Source organism: Giraffa tippelskirchi, chromosome 7 (genome assembly GCF_054371585.1).
Source record: "Giraffa tippelskirchi isolate mGirTip1 chromosome 7, T2T-mGirTip1v1.2.pri, whole genome shotgun sequence".
Classification (NCBI taxonomy): domain Eukaryota; kingdom Metazoa; phylum Chordata; class Mammalia; order Artiodactyla; family Giraffidae; genus Giraffa; species Giraffa tippelskirchi.
The window spans coordinates 160,915,868-160,924,402 of NC_137281.1; positions in this window are offsets into that span (position 1 = coordinate 160,915,868).

The following is an 8,535-nucleotide window of genomic DNA, read 5'->3' on the forward strand; positions in this document are numbered from 1 at the left end:
GTGTTGAACCATATGTCAGAGTTTCTTTCCTTTGTGTGGCTGAATAATATTCCATTATATGTATATGCCACATTTTGTTTATCCACTCATCAATCAATGGACACTTAGGTTTCTTCCACATTTCAGCTATTGTGAGTAATGTTGTCATGAACATGGAGGTACAAACGTCTCTTTGAGATTCTGTTTTGAAATTTGGGGAGTATATATCCTGAAGTGGAATTGTTACATTTCGTGGTAATTCTATTTTTCATTTCTTGAGGAACCTCCATACTGTTTTCCCTCCCCAGCAACAGGGCACAACAGTCCAATCTCTCCACATCCTCGCAACACTTGTTTTCTCCCCCAGATTTACTGAGGTGTAACAGACACTCAGAACTGTATGTTTAGGTATAATAGACACCCAGTACTGTATGTTGAGGTGTAACAGACACTCAGTACTGTATGTTGAGGTACTCAGTACTGCATATGTTAAATTGTACAGCATAATTATCTCACTTACATACATCATGAAATAATTTTCATGTTTAGTGAATATACATCATCTCACAGTAGAAATAAATAGAAAAATTTATTTCCTCGTGATGAGAGCTCTTAACATTTACCTTCTTAACTGCTTTCATTTATAACACACGGCAGTGTTAACTCTTTTTATCATGTACATCACGTCCCTAGTACTTGTTTATCTTACAACTGGAAGTTTGTACCTTTGACTACCTTCATCCAATTTCCCCTTCCCCAACCCAGCCCCCTGCCACCTCTGGTAAACTCAAATCGGATTGCTCTTCCTATGAGTTCATTGATTTGTTTGTTTTTGAAGTGTTATTGGCCTACAACACTGTGTTAGCTCCTAGCGTACAGTGTAGTGATTTCGTATTTCTATACATTTCAAAATAATCACAATAATAAGTCTAGTTACTATGTGTCACCGTATAAAGATATTATATAGCTGCTGATTATGTCCCTCACACTGTCCACTTCCTACCTGTGACTCGTGTTTTGTAATGGAAGGTTGCCCCTCTGCCCCCTCTACCTGTCTTCCATTATCCTGGCCTCCTCCCCTCTCTTCTTTGTGTCTGTGTCTGTGACTGTTTCTGTTCTGTGTTTGTCTATTTGTTTTGCTTTTTAGACTCCACATATAATCAAGTCATACAGTATTTGTCTTTCTCTTATTTCACTTAGCATGATGCCCTCTTGATCCATCTCTGTGTCTCAAATGGCAAGATTTCATTCTTTCTTATGGCTGAGTAGTATTCTATTGTGTGTGAAGTGCTATCTCATCACAGTTTTGATTTGCATTTCCCTAATTAGGGGTGGGTGCTGAGCATCTTTTTATATGCTTATTGGCCATCTCTATGACTCCTTTGAAGAAAGAGTGTTCTTTTTAATGTGTGTGTGTAGGTTATAAGAGGGACTGGAAGATGCCATTTGAAATAACATCAGAGAGGCCAGGTGAGTCAGATTACTGAAGCCTGTGAGAAGCAGATGCAGAAATATTCTTGAATTTGAGTCAAGGAGCATTTGTGGGTTTGGGGGTGAGTAAGGGACCAGATGACCCCAGGAAGTGAGGCATCTTGGCTCTGCAGTGCGGATTTCCCCATCAGTCAAACAAATCACGAGTCTATCCAGATTCAGTGGGGAGCAGACGTGTGCCCCCTCTTGCTGGGAGGAGTGTCCGGGTCGCGTTGCAGAAACGCACATGAGATGGTGCTTCTTTTGCAGCGGTTGGAAATGACAGCCTGGCGTGGAGGTGTCCTTCCTGTTTAGCACCTGCCTTGGTAAGAGGCCCCCAGGCTGGCTGCCTCCTCTTTCTAGTTCCAGCCTCCTCAGAAGTATCTGGAGGTTCTCACTGTCTTCTAAATGGGATACAGTGTGCACCTAAATTATTTATGGAAACTGATGATATCTTCAGTGGAAAATAACCAAGGAAAAGCTTAAGCATGGCACTAATTAGCTAAAGTAATTGAAAGAAGGGAATAGTTCAGACTCTAAGTATGACTCAAAAATAAAGAGAAATGATTTTTCAGTGGGAGGTGATATAGTTCTCATCATTATTCAAAATGACTAGATTTATGAGTCATTCATTTAGCAAAATTTCCTGAGTGCCTACTAGGTGCCAAGCACTGCGCGAGGTCCAGGGTGAAGATGGCAGGTGATCCAGCTCCTCCCTGAAAGCACTTGGAGATGAAGAAATGTGCAGTATGATGTGCTGAGCGCCCTGCTGGGGGAATGCAGCAGGAACCCTGGGACGTGCGGGCGGCTGGGCTCAAGGGTCAGCCTTGAGCTGGATTTTGAAGGAGGGTAAGAGCACCAGGAGGTTTTCCCTGGTGGCTCAGATGGTAAAGAATCTGCCTGCAATGCAGGAGACTCAGGTTCAATTCCTAGGTCGGGAAGATTCCCTGGAGAAGGGAATAGCTACCCACTCCAGTATTCTTGCCTAGAGGATCCCATGGATAGAGGAGCCTGGTGGGCTACAGTCCATGGGGTCACAAAGAGACATGACTCAGCAACTGACACACACACACACACACACGAGTACCAGGAACCCAGGGGCAAAGCAGGGCCAGGACTTCCCAGGCAACCCTGCAAGCTTGCTAAGTTTGGGTCTTCTCAACCATGGCTGAATGTTGATCTCACAGACCCAAGTTTAAAAATTATACATATATATATGGTTTTATATATTTATATATATTAATGTATGATTTTCATCTTTCACTATAGCCTTAACATGAGCAATAACAAGTCCTAGACAGCGATATGGGGCTACTCAAGGAAGAAGCAAGCAGCTTCCCCACCCCCCAGCTCTACAAGCCCAGAGGGAACTGTCCATTCATATTGAGGGCAATGATCAACGTCCAAAATGATCATTCTGGCCATCCAAATTTTTTATTATTTCTTAGATCCACTGTTTAAATGAGGCACACCAAATGATCACATCTTAAAGAAAATAAATCATTCTTATATACATTTACAAAGAACATTTACACATACCCTTTGGTCTAATTTTCTTGGCAGCCCTGTAGATGAATTTATCCCCATTTTCTTGATCAAAGCTCGGAAAGGTCAAGTGGCTCACTCAAGGCCACTCAGTTAAAATCAGAGAGGGGCCTCCAACCTAGTTCTTCTGACGTTCTTTCTGGATTGGTTCTATGGGACAGCTAATTCTTCCATGATGCCAGCCAGGTGACAGAGGAATGGATCCAGGTTAGCATCAGGGAGGAAAGGAAGCGATGGTCTTTGGTCTTTATCATTTAGACCCCCCGCCCCACACCAGGTCACTCTGAGCCTGGACATCCCGCCGCAGGAGGAGGAGAGAGGGGGGCATCCCAGGAGGCTTTCTGAGCAAGGTTGGGATGCGGCAAACGTCATACCCCCCACAGTCTGCTGGCCAGAACTCAGTCGCCTGGGCTCATCTCAAGATCCAGGCAGCAGGGAAATACAGTCCCAAGTATCCAAGCGCTTCCTGGCGCCGCTTAGACTAAGAAAGAGGAGCGTGCTGGTTTGGTGTTCGGTGGACCATCAGTGACTCAAACCAGCACTGGCCGAGCTTCCAGTCCAGCAAGCAGCTTTCCTTGAGCTCCATCTGTTCTGAGCATTCAGTCCTCACATCATAACCGGTGGAGGTTCTGCTGTTGGTCCCATCTATGGTAAGGAGCCTACAGCCCAGGGCCTCCCCCATGGCTCAGCCACGAAGAATCCGCCTGCAATGCAGGAGACCTGGGTTTGACCCCTGGGTCGGGGAGGTGCCCTGGAGAAGGGAATGGCTACCCACTCCATCATCCTTGCCTGGGAAGTCCCATGGGCAGAAAAACCTGGAGGACTATAGTCCACGGGGTCGCAAAGAGTTGGACATGACTTAACAACTAAACAACAACAACAAAATCTCAGGTACAGAGCGGGGTAGGTAACCGGGACGCACACTGAGCTTCCTGCTCTAGACCCTGGGGCGTGGCCGGCCCCCCACAGCTGTCCTGACGCCTCCTCTGCTCCATGTCTGCCTCGGGCTCCTCCTCCCCACCCCGGCCGCTCTCTCCAGATCTCACGTTTCCCCTTCCCCCAGCGCGTCCCCCCGTCCACTCTCCACTCTGCCACTAGTGATTCTGCCACTAGTGATCATGAAAGCCGGGTGTGGTTCCGTCTCTGTCCCTCCCTCTAGCGCTGGCCTGTCACACTCGGGATGAAGTCCAGACCCCCTCGCAGCAGCCTGCGTCCATCTGGTGGCCGCACCTCCATCCTCGCCTCCCACCAGGCCATGTGCTTCAAACACTGGGCACCACCCCCTTGAGCTTCTCACCAGTCCCCGGCCACGAAGCCTGATTGTGAATTCATGCCTTCGCAATGCTGTTCCTTCTTTCTGAAATGTTCTTCCTTCTTGCATTTGCCAAATTCCCAGATCTTCAGGACAAGGCTCAGAGACCACCCACCCCATACGTCCCCTCCAGGCTCCCTGAGCTGGGTCCTTCATTCTCTCTTCTGTGCTTCCCGAGTTTGCATCAAGACCCCAGCCCTTCCCACCTGGCCTTGTCTGTTCTTTCCTTGAGTGTCTCCCTCCCCAGACCAGGAGCAACTCAGGGTCAGGGCAGTGTCTCAACCATGACCATTTCCACGGGGCCCAGAACAGGGCCGAGCTCTTCCTCTGTCACTGTCGCATCAGGAGGAAGGGAGCCTGTGCGCTATGACCCGCTCTTCCCCGGCCAGGTCGGACCCCGGTTGGAGGGAGGGCATTTGTCTAATCACGGTTCTTGGCTCTGGGAGCCTTGTAAAAATTACTGATGGCCAAGCATCACCCCCAGCTTCCCAGGTGGCCTTCGTGGTAAAGAGCCCGCCTGCCAATGCAGGAGAGGCAAGAGACTTGGGTCCGATCCCTGGATCGGGAAGATCCCCTGGAGAAGGAAATGGCAACCCACTCCAGTATTCTTGCCTGGGGAATCCCATGGACAGAGGAGCCTGGTGGGCTGCAGTCCATGGGGTGGCAGAGTTGGACACGACTGAGCACACACACGCGCAGGCGTCATCACCAGCAACTCTAAGCTGATGCTCCCTGGTGATTCTGACACGGGGCAGGGCTGAGGACCACCCCAGACCCCACGTGCACACGGATCCCCTGGGATCACGTTGAAGTGCCAGCTCGGATCCAGTGGGTCGGGGGTGGTGTTGGAGAGTCTGCATTTCTCACAAACTCCCCAGTGATGCCGACCCTGCAGGTCCACAGACCACAGTTTGAGGAGGAAAGGACTTGGATGCTCTCCCATCACTGGCTTGGCGTCTGATGCCACTGAGAAGGGGGAGGAGGCCTGGAGGCCTGCCAGTCAGAGAGGAGGGGTGAGGGGGAGGGAAGACGATGAGGTTGGGGAGACGGGGTCCCTGGGAGCTGTCGGGGAGGATGCATGGGGGACGTGGCGACCCTTGGCATGTGCGTGGGTGGTGAAAGTGCTGGTCTGCACGCCATGTCCCCAGGGTCTGTGGTCCTGCGAATCGCAACAGCTAGTGCTTATCAGGTGCCCGGCACTGCCCTAGACTTGTAGTTCATGTAATCCCCTCATCCTTTTTACAAATGAGGCTGCAGAGGCGTGGAGAGATTCAAGACACCCCCAAGGTCACGCAGTAGGAAATGACAGAAGGCAGGCTCTCTGGCTCCTGGTCTGAGTGACTCACCCCTTCGCGCATCACCCCTCTGGTTTCTGAGCCAAAGCATTTCTATTTCTTTGTTCAGGGCCCAAGTATTCGATGGGCCCTGGCTCTGAGCCGACGTGGGGCGCGGGTGCTGGGAACGCGAGGACGCCACTTCCCCGGCCGCCACGACAGAGCTCTCGCCCTGTGGGCAAGATCTGCGCTCACAAGCAGCCCCCGACACCTGGCCCCAGCTGGAGCCCGCGCCTGGCTTGGTGGAGGGTCCCCGCGGCCCACGGGGCTCTGGGCCGGACGCAGGCAGAGCGCCCCAGGCCTGCCTCCCCCCCCCCCCCCCCCCCCCCCCCCGCACACACCGGCCTGCCCTGCCCTCCCCAGCCGCTCGGATCGCAGGCCTCTTCAAGCCCCCTGCCCCCGCGTCAGAGCCCAGGAGCCAGCCAACTGCTGGCCTTTTACAAAATCAATTCCATTCTATTATTTACTAATTGCTTGATGGAGGGAATGGGGCAGCCAGCCCTCGGGGCACCTGGAAAACACACTGACTTCCAGCCCTGGCTGCTCGGATCACAGCAGAGCCTCAGGCCGTGAGGCGGGGAGCCCCGTGTGGGTGGCTGGGTGCCCCTGCCCCCTGGGTCCCTGGCTTCTGGGCACTGACAGCCCCCGCTTCCCCTCAGGTGGGTGAGCTCAGTGGCTGAGATCATAGGTGTCCCTCAGGGAACCTCATTGCTGTGGGAGTTAAGACCCTGAGCTCCAGGTGGGGATGAGGGCAGCGGTGCGGGGTCAGGAGCAGGACAGTCCAAACCAGAGCATCAGGCGGAAGGGAAAGCTGACCCCAGCCAGCCTTTCCTTGGTCCAAGCGTCTGTCTCGTTGGGCTTCGTGTTGGTATCATCGCCTCCACCATCAGGCTGGGAGCTCCAACAGGGTCTGATCTTTTCCATCTCTGTCATCCCTGGAGCCTGCGCAGATGACGTCATGTGTATCCCCTGGGAGAAGACAGCCCAAGGATTATCATTCCACTTAGACTGACGCTGAAGCTCCAATACTTTAGCCACCTTATGCAAAGAGCCAACTCATTGCAAAAGATCCCAACGCTAGGAAAGACTGAAAGCAGGAGGAGAAGGGGACGACAGAGGATGTGATGGTTGGATGGCATCACTGACTCGATGGACATGAGTTTGGGTAAACTCCAGGAGGTGGTGATGGACAGGGAGGCCTGGCGTGCTGCAGTCCACGGGGTCAAAAAGAGTCGGACACGACTGAGCGACTGAACAAGAAACCTCCCTGCAGGTTCTGTGCCCTAACCTGCCGCTGAGCTTCTCTCCTGGTCTTTTCATTTCCAATCACTTCTCTTTCTCTGACGTTGTGTGTCTGCCTGGACTCTCTTTAAAGCACCGCTTATTCAGTTTATTTCTGTGTTGGCTGCTCTGGGTCTTCGTTGCGGCTCTCGGACTCGAGCAGGGGCCTCTGCGTATTTCTCATTGTCGTGGCTTCTCTTGTTGCAGAGCTCGCGTTAGAGGAGCTTGGGCTCAGTGGTTGCAGCACACGGGCTTAGTTGCCCCTCGGCATGTAGGATCTTCCCGGACCAGGGCGGGAACCCGTGTCCCCGGCATTGGCAGGTGGATTCTTAACCGCTGGACCACCAGGGGAGCGCACACCTAAGCTTTTCCATCGTGCATGTCACCAGCAAACCTTTCTGAGCGTGTATCCCTCCCAAACATGTTTACCTCAGTGCCTGTAAGTAATGTTCAAGCCCTGCAATCAAGAATTAATACTCCAAGGCCCAGAACAGACTTCATGCAAGGGCCATCGCTCACAGTGATGGAAAGAAACCCGCTTTTCAAATAGTCTTCTTGAGAATTTCAAATTGAGGGCGAGGGGTAGTTGCTAGTCAGGTCTGTCACTGGTTTTATTTCAATGCAGGTGAAAGTAAGAGCTGTCCTTGGAAGAGACGAGGGTCTGCTTTGTCATTTGCGTGTTTTGCTCCTGTACTTATGTGACTAATACTGTTTTCAGCCCATAAACTTTTAAAAAAATTGTACTTTTTATTTCTTTTTGGCTGTGCGGGGTCTTTGCTGCTGCACATGGGCATTCTCTTGTCGGCCTGTGTGGGTTTTTTATTGTGGTAGCTTCTCCTGTTGGTGGACCTGGGTTCAATGCCCTGGGGTGGGAAGATCGCCTGGAGAAGAGAAAGGCTACCCACTCCAGTATTCTGGCCTGGAGAATTCCATGGGCTAAGCCCGTGGGGTTGCAGAGTCGGACTCGACTGAGCGGCTTTCACTTCCGCTTTTCTCATTCTCCTGTTGCAGAGCGTGGGCTCCAGGGCACAGGGGCGTCAGCAGCTGTGACGGCAGGCTAGGAAGCTGAGGCGCCCGGACTCACCTGCCTTGAGGCTTGTGGAATCTTCCTGGGCCAGGGATCAAACTCTGTGTCCCCTGGATCGGCAGATGGATTCTTAGCCCCTGGACCACCAAGCACCTCCAGCCTATAGAGTCTTGGGGGTCTCTTAAAGCCATCTGTCCACCTCCTGAGAACTAACTCCGTGAAAAGCAGTTGCAAGCTCAGCTGCCTGAGCAAAACTGAGACCCACACGTTGAAACACTCAGGGGGAGAGCCCGCCTTAATCTTTCCACGATGTGGCTGCCTGACCTGGAGCAGCCGAGAGGTCAGTTTGCAATAAATTCAACATTAGCAAAGCTTCATTTCTTTCCCAATTTGTATGTAAAGACCTGAGTGAGAATTCTAACATTGTCTTTCTGCGCTCAGGTCAGTCAGCTTTAGCGCCCTTGGGCATGGACTTCCATTAGTCTGTTTCCTGCTGCTTTAGTATTAATTATCATTTCTTCCCTGGTTTACCAGCAGTCTTACATAAGATTCACCCTATTTTACATAGATTAAATCTTGGGTTAACA